Below are 15,641 nucleotides of genomic sequence, written 5' to 3'. Positions count from 1 at the left end.
CAAAGAGAGAATATGCCTTTAAAACACAGGTCATAGGGGCACTCAGCTGGCTCAGTCACTGAAGCATGCAACTCTTGATCTCGGGATTGTTGAGTTCAAGCCCCAGGTTGAGTGTAGAGATTACTTAAAAATTAAAATACAATCTTGAAAAAATACAAAAACCAAAGCATAGGTCATACACAGGATGCCTGCAGGCTGAATTGAGCTCATACACACTGTGTGGAGTACAAACACTGTCTGGAGTTGTTTTTCAATTTTTAAAAATTTAGGTGGGCACAATCTCTGCAGTTAACTAGTTCCTCATCTGTCCCTGTTATATTAAACCCAAACAGCTTCATTCATGTATATTACCTGCTATGCCCCTGAAGGTATTTGAGCCTGTGAACCCTGCATCAAGGTGAAGTTGTGGGTTGAGTTCCCCCAGGAAGCACTCTGGGATGGAGTTTGGTGAGCAAGATGTTTATTAGGGAATGCCCTAGGGAGCAACATCTGTAGGAGAGAAGAGAAGGAAATAGGTTTCTCTTGTATCGCTTTATTCCTTGTTTGATTTGTTTCTGTAGGGGCCCAATAGGCTGTAGGAAGCCTATCATCCTATTTCACTATTTCACATAAAAAGGGAGCCTCATACCACACTAAGAAAGAAGTTCCAGTTGGATAAAAACCTAAATATGAACAGCAAAAATATGAAGCTTTTGGAAGATAATATAGGAGAATATCCTCATGAACTCACAGTACAGAAGGATTTCTTTTTTTTAATGTTTATTTATTTTTGAGAGAGAGAGAGAGCAAATGAAGGAGGGACAGAGAGAGAATCCCAAACAAGCTCCACACTGTCAGTGCAGCGCCCAATGCAGGGCTTGATCCCACAAACTGTGAGATCATGACCTGAGCAGAGACCAAGAGTCTGGATGCTTAACCAACTGAGCCACCCAGGCACCCCAAGAAGGATTTCTTAAACAAAACACAAAACCACTAACCATAAAGGACAAGTGATAAAATTCAACTGCTTTAAAACTAGGAAAACGAGTGAAAACGCAAGCCACAAAAAAGGAAAAGATACTTGCAACACATATAACCAACAAAAGAACTAGTATTCAGAATACACAAAGAACTCCTACAATGTAATAATAAAAAACAGAGAATTCAATAAAAAATGGGGAAAAGACTTATATGGACTCATGATAATAGAAGAAATCCAAATATCCAATAAGCATAGCAAAGTGCTTAGTCTAATCTATCAGCAGAGAAATGAGAAATGAGGGAGGATGAATTACAACGGGGTAGGGAGAAACTTGTGGGCATGATGGCCATGTTCATTATCGCAATGGTTCTGGTTTCACAGATGTTAACTCATCAAATTGTCACTCTAAGTATGTGGAATCTGTTGTACATCAATTATACCTCAATAAAGCTGTAACACACACACACACGCACACACACAATGATATACCATTTCACATCCACCAGACTTGCAAAATATTTTTAAGTCTGGCAGTAACTAGTGTTGAGGAAGACGTGAAGGAACAGAAACTCTGACACACTGTGGTGGGCATCACTTTGGTTGGTTGGTTCAACCACTTTGGAAAACAGTTTGTCTTTCCCTATTAAAGTTGAAGATACACATCCCCCAGGACCCAGCAATTCCACTCCTAGCAATACAACCCAGAGAAATGTGTAGATCTTTCCCAAAAGAAATACAGAAGATTCATAGTACATTGCACATAGCAGCTCAAACTGGAAACAACCGAACAGTCCATCAAGAGGAGAACAAGCAGACTGCAGGATTCTATACAGCAAAGGCAATTAAATTACAGCACATGTAACAACATTATGGAGCACAGAAATATGAAGTTGAGCAAAAGAAGCAAGATGCATAGGAACACATACAGGATGGTTCCATTTATATAAAGTGCAAAACAAGCAAAACTAAACTCTTAGGGATGCATAGGTAGATGATAAAACTATAAAGAAAACAAGGAAATTGTTATCATAAATGTTAAGAGAGTGGCTCCTTAGAATTGAATGGGTCAGGGGTGCCTGGGTGGCTCAGTCGGTTGAGCATCTGACTCTAGATTTCAACTCAGGTCATGATCCCAGAGTCATGGGATGGAGCCATACAACCGGCTGGCTCTGTGCTGATCATGGAGCCCTGCTTAAGATTCTTTCTCTCTCCCTCTGCCCCTCCCCTGCTTGTTCCCCTCAAATTGAAAAAAAAAAAGTAGAAGGGTCCATTGTAATTGATGAAGACACAGGGGAGGATTCTGGGATATGAGAAAAGTTCTATTTCTGGAACTGGGCGTGGTCATACTGGTGTGCACTTGTAAACATTTTTACAAGTGTACAAAGTGTATATTTGTTTTAAGTACTTTTCTTAATGTATGTATGTTGTATTTTACAGTAAGAACATTTTGTAAGACCCAGGATACAATTGTGAGTTATGCCAAATTTACAGGAAGGGCTGAAAGAAAAGGAGTCTAGGAAAAAGACAGCAGGCAGCAAACCAGGAGGAGAGAAGCAGCTCCCAGATTTCCAAAACGGAGTGAACAACAAGCACCAAGTCTTATCCACCCCTGCTCTGCAGAACACATCAGAGTGGGGCTCAGAGCCACCAGCCTGTGTCCTCGCAGCCCTAACAGGAATATGATCGCATAAGAGAAAAATGAGCGAAGGCATAAACAGATGAGAATAAATACTATTAGAAGGCAAACATATGGGGAAATGTCTACTCTTCCTTAATGAGTGAAGACATACAAAATTTTAAAAACTGAATGGCCATTTTTTGCCTATTATAGTAGCTAAAATTGAGGGGAGGTGGAACAAATTACAATATGTCAGGCTGAAAGAGTACCAAATTGATGCATGATTACTGGCTGCTAACACTATGAATAAATACCATCCCTTTAAAATAAAATCTGGCAATATGCATCAGGAAATTTTACATGATCATGCCATTTTACTCAGTACTCTTGCTTCGGGGAATCTATGCTAGGAAAATTATGCAAAGGAAGGAAAAGGATATATGAATGAGTCTGGAAGTGACTCAAGTATCCCTCAACAAGTAAACCATTGAATAGCAACCTTAAGTGCCACTAAGTAAAAATCATAATTATGATAATGGGGAAGGAAGGAAACTAGCATTTATTGAGTGACACTTTTTTGACCTGTATTATAATAAGTATATTACTTTATCTAGTTTGATGCAACCACCTCCAAAGTCTTTTATTGTTACTTCCATTTACATATGGAGAAACTGTAGCTCAGAGAAGCTCAGAGAAGCAAGTTGACTCATCAAAGCTAACACAGTTGTGAGTGGCAGAACAAAGATTTGAGTAAACATCCATCTGAATAATAAACCTCTGTTATTTTTACTCCATTACACTACAATATGAAAAAAAAAAATACTTCTCCTGGCATTTCCTGAAGTATTTTCCCCCAAACACACAGGTTATGACTAATAGGGTTTTTAATATCATATTTAAAAGTTTATTTTTTTAAGTTTATTTATTTTGAGGTGGGGGGAGGGAGGAGAGAGACAGACAGACAGATCCTAAGCAGGCTCCTTGCTGTCAGTGCAGAGCTGGACATGCGTCTTGAACTCACGAACTGTGAGATCATGACCTGAGCCGAAACCAAGAGTTGGACACTCAACCGAATGAGCCACCCAGATGCCCCTACAAGGTTTCTTTACCCTTAGACTTCTCAGGCATTTAATTACACTTTCATCTATTCAACAAGTATTTACTGGGTATGTCAGACACTTAGGTGTTGGGGATGCAGCAATGAACCAGAGAGACAAGAACCCTGACCTCATGAACCTTATATTCCAGTCAGTAGAGGCAAAATGCAAATAAATACCCCAAATCACCTCAGACTGCAGCAGAATTAACAGGGCAACATGATAGATGGGAACTGGGATGTTGGGGGGGGTGGGGGCGGCTAGCTTAGATGGGTTGATTACAGAAGGTTCCTCTGAGATGACTTTTGAACTGAGACCTCAATGGGCCTGAAGGGAGAGTCTTCTGGGCAGGGGGACAGCAAATTCAAAGACCCCAAGGAGGGAGAGAGTTTGCTGTTTTCAAGAAACAGAAAGAACCACAGCATGGCTGGGAGATAGTGAGTGAAGCATAGTGACCATGGTAAGGAGTTTGGATTCTATTGTAAGAGCAAAGGAAAGCCATTGGAGGGTTTCTGGAGGATCAGTGACATGCTTTGATTTTTTAAAAGTCATTCTGGAGGGCACCTGAGTGGTTCAGTCAGTTACACATCCAACTCTTGATTTCAGTTCAGGACATAATCTCATGGTTCATAAGATGAAGCCCCTCATCTGGCTTTGTGCTGACAGCACAGAGCCTGCTTGGAATTCTCTCTCTCCCTCTCTTTCTGTCCCTTCCCTGTTCTCTCTCTCTCCTCCCTCCCTCCCTCTCAATAAATAAATAAATAAACTTAAAAATTAAAATAAAAAAATTCTGGCTGCTCTGTGGCAAATAGATTAAAGTAAGAATGAAGGTAGGAGACCAATGAGGAGACTACTGCATCAAGCTAGGCAGAGAGGACAGTGGCTTGGGCTAGGGTGGTGACCACAGATATGGAGAGAAGCAGAGGTATTTGGGTTTATATCATGAATATTGAGCCAACTGGACTGGCTGGTGAATTGGAATTGGGTGACAAGTGAAAGGAGGAATCCAGAATGATCCCTAGGTTTTGGGCTTCAACAGTTGAGTGGATGATGGTGTCATTTATTAGGATGGTGAAAATTTGAGAAAGAGAGGGGTTAGGAGGGCCAAATGAATGAGTGGTTATGCTTGAAATATTTTAAATTTGAGCTGCCTATTGGGCATACAAGTGGTGATGCCAGGTGGATTGACAGTCCAGGGCAGTAGTCAGGGCTGGAGAGAAATTTGGGAGTCCTTGGAACATTAATGGTTTAAAGCCTTGAAACTGGATGAGTTTCCCTAAGGGGAAAAAGTAAATAGAGAAGAGAAGAGGACCTAGGATGAGCCCTGGGGCTGTCCAATATTTAGGCATCCAGTAGAGAAGGAACAACCAAGATAGAAAATTGAGTTGTAAACTGCCAATATAAGGGCTCTCAAGTGTGGTATTCCCAAGCCTTCTTTTCTTGATCATGGAACCTGTTTGTCATGGGGCAGCTTGTGCTCAGCAAAACACTGAGGGAAATGCTGGCTTATGCTATAGCAAGTGGAAGGGCATAGAAAATGGTATGCCAATTATGATTGCAACTGTGCACAGCCATGTACAGAACATGCCTGGCACATGTTGAATAAATTAATGAATGACGAATAATACACATATAGACAAAAACCACAACACAAGCACTACCAGGGAGTAAACAAAAATGATAGTAGAGTAGTTGTTAGTACTGAAATATGACTGGAGACAGTTTTTCCAATTTTTCGGCAGTGTTTTGTTGACTATTTTTTTCCTAATTGTGTTTCGCCAATTCTGTGCATCCATCTGTCTCTGCTGCATTCAGGGATACTATTCCCAGACACCCTGTAGAAGTCCACTCTGCCTGTTTGCTCTTGCTCGTTTTGAAATCCCCGACACCTTTCCTGGACTGTTTAATTTTAATTCCATTCAGTTGTATCAACAAATATTTACAGAATCATCTTCAGCTTACAGAGGTGACATATATAAGGCCCTGCTTTCACATTGCTCACAATCTAAAGGGAGATGGATTTGTAAACCTTACTCAAAATCCACTTCTCCTCTAGTCCCCTCTAGTCTTCTTCAGTCTATCTGTGAACTTTGTTTATGCTTTCATGCTTCCAAATCAGTTCCATCTAGCTTCCAGCTGTGGCCCTACCCCTGCCCCTACACCTATCCCATTTAAAATACCTAATTAATATAAATAAGCCCCAATGGCAAATATTTGGAATAAAAGATTACAGGGGAGTTTCCACCACAAACGTGATTTCTTTGAGTTCCTGCATAAACCGTCTTTACGGACATTTGTTCATTATTGGTTTTTGTTTGTTTGTTTGTTTGTTTGTTTAAAATGTTTATTTATTTTGAGAGAGAGAGAGAGAGAGAGAGAGAGAGCACCAGCATGGGTAGAGGCAGAGAGAGGAGAGAGAGAGAATCCCAAGCACAGAGCTCAACAGAGGGCTCAATCCCACATACCATGAGATTATGACCTGAGCTAATATCAAGAGTCAGATGCTTAACTGACTGAACCACCCAGGCACCGCTGTTCATTGTTGTTAAACAAGTCTCTGTGTGTATGACTGTTGCTTCTCTTTGTTTTTGGAATAGCTCCTAAGGATTTTCATAGATTTTGCTAGGAGAAGGTACCTTACACTGTAAAACACCCCACCATCCACCAGGATGTCATCTCATAGAGTTTTGATTATGTTAATTGATACATTTTGCAAAAAAAGAAAAAATACTGGCTCATGCAAACATAATTGCTTATGTTTGTTGAGAGGTACTATGTGTCAAGCATTGTTCTAAATGCTTTATTCAAATTAATTGGTTAATCTTCCCAACACTCTGTTCTACACAGGAGATCAAGAAATGTTAAGTAACTTACCTGTGATATTACAGCTGTTAGGTGATAAAACTGGGATTCATACCCAGACAGTTGGGCTCCAGAGCTACCCTTACTATACTTGCTACAAACTTACATATACAGATACATCACACATCACGTTTTGTGTTGTTTTAAGTCAATTAACATTGATTACTACCTGGTTCACACTAACCTCTTAAAGCAAACCTAGCATACTTTCACATCATTAAGTTAGAAAGGCAAACACTTTGAGACACTAAAATGACCCACTAGACCATGTGAACTTAATATTCTTTCTGGAGAAAGCATTTTGTTGAGGTTACAGAGGAGTAACAGACTTAACATTGCTAAAAACAGCTACTATCTTGAAACGTTTTAGGTGTAATACTAATCTCAAAGGAAATAAGTCCCCCAAAGGTATGTAATTAATTTACTTTGCTTAAGAAATGTCGTTTCAGTGGAGCAAAGACTACCACATTGGAAACTTGCCATGGCACTGTTCCCTATAGAGCCAATTTAGTATTAGGCCAGAGGCCTTGGATGGAATCCAAAGGAGGTTTATTTCTGAAGTAATGAGATACCCTTGCTAGATGGCAACATCACTTCTTGAGGCAGTCTTATGGCCTGGATACAGAGAAAAAGTTTTATAGGAAGATCTTGCTATACTGTTAGCTAACTGAATGATCAGAGTAGCTCTTTTAAGAATAACAAGTTGGTGGAGAAATAGGCACCCTTAATCATGGTCAGTGGGAACATTGGCTGATCTCTCTTTGGAAAAAAGTTTGACAATTACTATGCAAAATTCAAAATTCTTTGTCCAGGCTGTTTCATATGTGGGAATCTATCCTACATATATCTCACATCTGTGTAAAATATACCTTTAAGATGTGTACTGAAGCACTGTTTGTCACAACAAGAGACCAGAAATAATCTCTAAGTGTAAATCAATTGGAAACCAGTTAGATAAATCATGGTACTTCCATCTAATGAAATTTGATGGAGCCATTAAATAAGAGAAAATATTCATACAGTGTAATACTACCAGCAACTTAAAAATAAACTGCTGCTACTCACAAAAGAAGTCAAATACAGAGGAATGTCTACTATATGCCTCCATCTATATGAAGTTCAGAACTTTCCTTTCTGGCCAAGATGAAGTAACAAGGACCAGATTTATTTTCCTGTCTGAAATAACAACAACAACAAAATAGAATATATGAAACTTTGAATTATGATTTTCAACACACTGGACATCAGTAAATGAAAAAAGCAAATTTCAGTGATCCCTGAGAGACCAGAAACAAACTAGGTGAGCCCTACAATTGTCCTGGCTTACTACTGTGTGAGAGTCTCCAGGCGATGGTTCAAGGAGGGGGAACCGAGTTTGAGCCCAGTGGACTTTCTGAGTTGAGTAAATGGGGCTGAGAGTCCAGGAAGACCAAAGCAGCTAGAGTTAGCTTAGCAGGACAGTATTCCAGAGAGGAGGGCACTTCACAGAAAGAGAGACCCTCAGAGATCTGCAGAGAGTATTCAAGTATTCAGATGAGTACTGATGAGTTTGAAGGAAACTGCCTGAAAGGAACAGGGGCAATTGCTGGAGCTACATAGGACCATAAGTAGCTCATGTTCCTACCAAATAAGAGCTGAAAAACTCCTAACTAATGGGGAATTCATTAGCATCTTCAGAAGGCTATTGCCTCAGTAGTGGGGCCAAATTAGATCTAGACCGAAGGCTATTCTGAGCCTTGCTTAACAAAGCTTTTAAAATGAGCCTCAAAGGAATTGTTTCCAAGTAACTTAATTGCATCCCAGAAAAAAAACTCAAGAAACCTTAAAGGAATATAAAAATCTAGCACACACAAACATAAATTCACAATGTCTATTATCCAATCAAATAATAAACATTGTGTAAGGCAGAATTACAAAATGGCTCCCCCAAGACCTCCTGACCTAATCCCAAGAACTGTGAAATATGGTCTAATAGTATACCCATGATTACCTTAAGTTTGATGACAAAAGCTATTTGGGGGATGTAATTAAGAATACTAATCAGTTGAGGCGCCTGGGTGGCTCAGTTGGTTAAGCGTCCAACTTTGGCTCAGGTCATGATCTGTGGTTTGTGGGTTTGAGCCCTGCGTTGGTCTCTGTGCTGACAGCTCAGAGCCTGGAGCCTGCTTCAGATTCTGTGTCTCCCTCTCGCTCTTCCCCTCCCCCATTCATGCTATGTGTCTCTCTTTCTCAAAAAAAAATAAACATTAAAAATTTTTTTAAAAAGTAAAAATAAATAATAAAAAAAGAATACTAATCAGTTGACTTCGAATTAATCAAAAGATGCTGGTGGGTCTAATCTAATCACTGAAATCTTAAAAGGGGAGTGTTTTCTCTGGATGGTAGTGGAGGATAAAGTTAGAAAGATTCCACATGTGAGAAGGATTCAACAACACCATTACTAACTTGAAAATGGAGAGAGCCAAGGGTAAAGGGATAAAAGTGGCCCTGAGAAACTGAGAGTGGCCTGAGGCTGTCAGCCAACAAGAAAACAGGGACCTCAGTCCTACAGGTACAAGGAAATCACCTGAATGAGTTTGGAAGCAGACTCTTTTCCAAAGGCTCCAGATAAGAGTCTAGACCAGCTGACTCCTTGTTTTTCAGTCTTGTGAGACCCTAAGAAGAGAATCCAGCCAAGCCTACCCACACTTCTGACCTATACAACTGTGAGATTATAAATAAGTGTTGTTGTTTGAAAGTGCTAAGTTTGTAGTAATTTGTAGTTAAAAAAAACTAATAAAGTCATGTAAAGATGTAAAACAATACAACCCCTAAAAGAAGAAAAATCAATCAATATAAACAGAATCAGATGATATATTTAGTAGACAGGGATGTTAAAACTGATATTAAAATATCTTTCATATATTCAAGAAGATAGAGGAAAGAATAGCATAATAAGAAGAGAAATGAATAATATTTTTAAATACCCAGATTAAATTTCCTATAAATAACTGAGATGAAAAATATTCTAGGTGAAACTAACAGAGGATGTGATACTGCAGAAGGCATGATCGGTGAACTTGAAAGCAGATAAAGTAAACTTCAGAGCAAAAACAATATTAGCAAGTACAAAGAGGGAAATTACATAACGATAAAAGGGTTACAGAAATGATGTCAGCAAATTGGCTACCTAGGCAATTCCAAATGCCCATCTTTCCACAGAAACCTCAAAAAGCAAGAATAAACTGTTAGAACCAACTTTGTCAGAACTCTGGAAAATGGTCAGTTTTACAGTGACTAAGCAAATGCTGAATCAAGAAAGAGGAAACTTGAAATAGTTAGGGAAACTTTGTGGCTTTGTACTTGCCCCACTCCTTCCCTGGCTGGGTGTTGGTGCTGAAGATGACTACCTAACCTGTGTGTCCCTGGTCCCTGGTTTCAGAGGGAGCAGAGAAGATTTCATTTGAAAATCATTTTGTTCTAAGCTCTCTGGGGACTACCTAAAGGACTGATTGAAAATGCTTGTTTCTATTTTACTTACCTCAGAACTTGCTCAGGGAGGAAGGGTGGCAAGCATTGCCTGAAAATTTGTAAGGTAAAAGAAAAGCCTGAAGCTTTCTGGGGCAAAAGATTATAGTTGAGACATACAACAGATCACCTAAAGCCTGGGTGAGTTTCTTTGGGACATCGGGACATTCAAAAGCACTTATATGTACTGGAGAACTTAGAAAGCCACATGCATGCCCAGAACAGAATGCATGCTCAGAAAAGATCTGAAAACACTCTAATGTTTCATCTCTGGGTTATCTCAAATCTCAGTGCAAGCAGCAAGTGAAGGCTAAAGCAGAGCTGTAAATGGTCTGGCTAAATATTGAAAGAGTGACCCCACACAGAGCCAATCCACAAATACTGGGAAAGGAGTGGTTTGTTAATTGTATGTTTTCATTCTTGATGGTCAAGGAAACCTATGTTAAAATACTAGCTGTACACAAGCTGAAAGAACAGAGAATTCAGGGCCCCACTAGAAGGAATACTGTCTTTACAAAAACAGTTTGGAAAAGTGGCTAAATGAATGTATGACTGCAGCCTTCAACAGTCAAGAACAGCAAACCATGAGGAAGGACAAGAATCTGATTTCCAGAGTTGCCACACTATAATATTCGAACGTCCAATTTCAATCCAAAAAACACAGGCATAGAAAGAAATAGGAAAGTATGGCCCACTCACATGAAAAGAATAAATTGGCAAAGATTGTGCCTGAGGATATCCAAGCATGGGACTTAATAGACAAAGACTTTGAAACAACTTTCTTAAATATGTTCAAAGAGCTTAAGGACAGCTGGGCACCTGGGTGGCTCAGTCGGTTAAGTTTCCAACTTCAGCTCAAGTCATGATCTCACACTCTGTGAGTTCAAGCCCCACATCGGGCTCTGTGCTGACAGCTTAGAGCCTGGAGCTTACTTTGGATTCTGTGTCTCCCTCTCTCTCTGCACCCCCCAACTCATGCTCTGTCTCTCAAAAATGAAAAGATGTTAAAAAAATTTTTTTAAGAGCTTAAGGAGCACTATCAACAATAGCCAAAGTATGGAAAGAGCCCAAATGTCCATTGATGGATGAATGGATAAAGAAGATGTGGTATATATATACAATGGAATATTACTCTGCAATCAAAAAGAATGAAATCTTGCCATTTGCAACTACATGGATGGAACTAGAGGGTATTATGCTAAGCGAAATTAGTCAGAGAAAGACAAATATCATATGACTTCACTCATATGACGATTTTAAGACACAGAACAGATGAACATAAGGGAAGGGAAGCAAAAATAATATAAAAACAGGGAAGGGGACAAAATATAAGAGACTCTTAAATATGGAGAACAAACAGAGGGTTACTGTAGGGGTTATGGGAGGGGGGATGGGCTAAATGGGTAAGGGAAATTAAGGAATCTACTCCTGAAATCATTGTTGCATTATATGCTAACTAATTTAGATGTAAATTAAATAAATTAAATAAAAATTTAAAAAAAAGAGCTTAAGGAAACCATGAACAAAGAACTAAAGGAAGCCAGGAAAATTTCGTATGAGCAACATATGAATATCAATAAAGAAAGCAAAAAATTATAAAAAGGAACAAATAGAATTCTAGAGCTGAAAAGTACAGGAACTGAAATGAAAAATTTACTAAAGGGGATTAACGGCAGATCTGAGCAGGCAGAAAAAAGAATCAGCAAATTTGAAGATAAGGCAATTAAAATTACTCAATTTGGGGAGCCAGAAAAAAAAAGAATGAAGAAATATGAACAGAGCATAAAGGAAGCAGACCAACATATACCTATAATGGAGCTCCTTCTGTAGCTGCAGAAGGAGAAAAGAGAAAGGTGCAGAAAGAATATATGAAGACATAATGGCCCCAGACTACCCAAATTTGATGAAAGACATGAATCTACAAGAAGTTAAACAAAAATAGGATACATTTTAGAAGATTCACACCAAAACACATTATAAACAAACTATCAAAAGACAAAGAAAGCATCTTTTTTTAAATTTTTTTAAACATTTATTTATTTTTGAGAGACAGAGACAGAGCACAGGTGGGGGAGGGGCAGAGAGAGAGGGAGACACAGAATCTGAAGCAGGCTCCAGGCTCTGAGCTGTCAGCACAGAGCCCAAGTGGGGCTTGAACCCACAAACCATGAGATCATGACCTGAGCCGAAGTCAGACACTTAACCGACTGAGCTAACCAGGCACCCTGACAAAGAAAGAATCTTGAAAGCAACAAAAAAGAAATGACTCAGCATGTACAAGGGAATCCTCAATAAGACTTACAGCTGATTTCTCACCAGAAATCATAAAGGCCAAGAGACAGTGGGATGACATATTTAAAGTTCTGAAAGAAATTTACTGTCAACCAAGAATTCTATATTTAACAAAACTGTCCTTCCAAAATGAAGGACAAATTACAACATTCCCAAATAAACAAAATCTGGAAGAATTCATTATCTGTCGAAATGAAAGGACATTAAACACAAATATAAAGCTATATGAAGAAATAAAGGTCCCCAATGAAGATAACTACCTAGGTAAATATAGAAACGAGTATTGTTGTATTTCTGGTAACTCCAATTTTTTTTTATTTCCTACATAATTTAAAATACAAATGCACAAAAAATAATTATAAATCTATGTTATTGGTCACACAATGTAAAAAAAAACATAATTTGTTACAACAACAACATAAAAGGAGGGGCTGAGCTGTATAAGAGATTTTTTGTATGCTATTAAAGCTAAATTGGTATCAATTCATACTAGATCATTATAAACTTAGCATGTTAATTATAATCACTACAGTAACCACTAAGAAAATATCTAAATGTGTAAACAAAAGAAAATGAAATCAAAACAGTACACTACAAAAATAATAAAAGGATCAAATTACCGAGAATACATAGCACTTCTAAGTGTGTATATGCCAAACAATAGAGCTGCAGTATATATGAAGCAAGAATTGATAGAATTGGAGGGAGTAATAGACAAAGCCACAATTATATTGAGGATTTCAACAACCCTCACTCAACAATTGATAGAAGAAATAGATGAAAAATCAGGAAGAGTATAGAAGTAATTAACAACACCAATGACCAACAGGACCCAATCTACACTTCTAGATCACTCCACCTAACAATGGCAGAATATATCATATTCTTTTCAACTATCCACAGAACATTCACCAAGAGAGACCATATAACCCTGGGCCACTAAAAAAAAAAAAAATCAACAAATTTAAAAGAGCTAAAATAATATAGCAGGCCTTCTCTTACCACAATGATATCAAGTTAGAAGTCAATAACAGAAAAATGGCAAGAAAATTGCCAAACATTTGGATACTAAGCAACATACCTCTAAATAATCCATGGTTCAAAAAGGAAGTCTCAAGGGAAGTAGAAAATGAACATTGAACTGACTGAAAAAAATATATACAAAATCAAAACATGTAGATCACAGCTATAGCAGTTCTGAGAGGGAAATTTATGTAACTAAATGCTTTCATTAGAAAAGAGGCAAGGTCTCAAATCCATTCCATAATCTAAACTCTCCCCTCAAGAACTAAAAAACAAAATAAAAATAAAACAAAAACAAAAACACACCAGCAAAACAGACCCAAAGCAAACAGAAAAAAAAGAAATAATAAAAGATAAGAAATTAATGAAATGAAATTGAAAACAAATTTGAAGACAAAAAATTTGAAAACAAAAAAACAATAGAGAATCAATGAAACAAAAATATTGTTGCTTGAAAAGATGAATAAAATTAACAAACTTCGAGCAAGACTAGAAAAAAAAGAGAAGACAAAACTAACCAGTATCAGGAAAGAAACAGAGACAAACCTTGTGGACATCTCTACACACATAAATTTGACACTTAGATGAAATGAACCAATTCCTCTGAAGAAAGCTGAATTTGTAATTTAAAATTCCTCCAAAAGAAATATTCAGATCTGGTGGTTTCCTTGGAGAGTTCCACCAAATGTCCAAAGAAGAATGAATACCAATTCTATACAATCTCTTCCAGAAAATAGAAGAGAGAAAACTTCCTAGCTCATTTTATGTGGGCTTGATACCAGAACCAGACAAAGACAGTACAAAAAGAAAACTACAGATCAATATCCCCCATGAATATAAATGTAAAATCCACAGCAAAATATCAACAAATAAAATTCAGTAATATATAAAAAGAATTACACACCATGACCAAATAGGTTTTATTCCAAGAGTTCAAATCTGGTTCAGTTTGAAAATCATCCAATGTAATCCATCATGTTAACAGACTAAAAGAAGAAAAATCACTTGATTATATCAAGGCATGCAAAAAAGGCATCTGACAAAATTCAACACTTACTCATTTTTTTTTTGTTTTTGAGGGGTTTTTTGGTACCATTTTTAAGTACTATTTTATTTAAGATATTGCATTTTCTAGTTAAAAATACAGTGCTTATAAAGTGCAATGTTGTATTTCCTTTTCCTGTGCACATATTCCATATTCAAGTATCAAGAATCCCCAGTGTATTTACTATAGCAGCTCAACTTTAAAACTGCCGTGGAATTTGCTACAAATTTGGGTCCTTCAAATGTTTTGTGTGGAAACTTATTCATTTTTTTTTAACCCTCAGAAAACTAGGAATAGAGGAGAACTTCCTCAAAATAAAATAAAATAAAAGGAAAGAAAGAAAGAAAGAAAGAAAGAAAGAAAGAAAGAAAGGGAAAGAGAACTTACTCCAGTTAGTAAAGAACATCTGTAAAAAACCCTAACACTAACATACTAAATGGTGAAAGACTGGATGTGTTCCTCCATAAGATCAGGAACAAGGCAAGCATGTCCAGTCACCACTTAGTCAACATAGTACTGGAAGTCCTAGCCAGTGTGATAAAACAAGAAAATGAAATAAAAGGCATATAGATTGGAAATGAATAAATAAAATGATCCCTATTGAGAGATGGCATGACAGCCTCTTTAAAAAATTTATTTTATTTTATTTTTTTAGAGAGAGAGAGTGTGAGCAGTGGAGGGGCAGAGGGAGAAAGAGAGAGATTCGCAAGCAGCCTCCATGCTCAGCATGGAGCCTAATGCAGGGCTCAATCCCATGACCCTGGGATCATGACCTGAGCTGAAACCAAGAGTCAGACATTCAACCAACTGAGCCACCCAGGCACCCCAGTATGATGGTCTATATAGCAAATCACAAGAAATCTATAAAACAAACAATAACAACAAAACAAACAAAAAACCCCAACCTCCTAGAACTAATAAAGGAGTTCAGCAAGGCTGTAGGATACCAGATCAACATACAAAATCCAATTGCATTTCTAAATACTAGAAATGTACATGTGAAAACCAAAATTAAAATTATAATATCATCCACAATCACTCAAAGAAAATACATAGATAAAAACCTAAGAAAATATATATAAGAATGGTAGGCTGAAACTATTAAATGCTGATGAAAGAAATCAAAGATTTAACTACAGGGAGAGATGTACTGTGCTCCTGAATTGGAAGACTCAACACAGTAAGGGTGTCGGTTCTCCCCAAAACGTTTTGCAGGTTTTACACCATTCTTATCAA

The sequence above is a fragment of the Panthera pardus genome, unplaced genomic scaffold (genome assembly GCF_024362965.1).
Source record: "Panthera pardus isolate Hobbes unplaced genomic scaffold, ASM2436296v1 HiC_scaffold_27, whole genome shotgun sequence".
Lineage (NCBI taxonomy): Eukaryota > Metazoa > Chordata > Mammalia > Carnivora > Felidae > Panthera > Panthera pardus.
The sequence above is the reverse complement of the archived record's forward strand: the minus strand, read 5'-3'. Positions refer to the sequence as shown.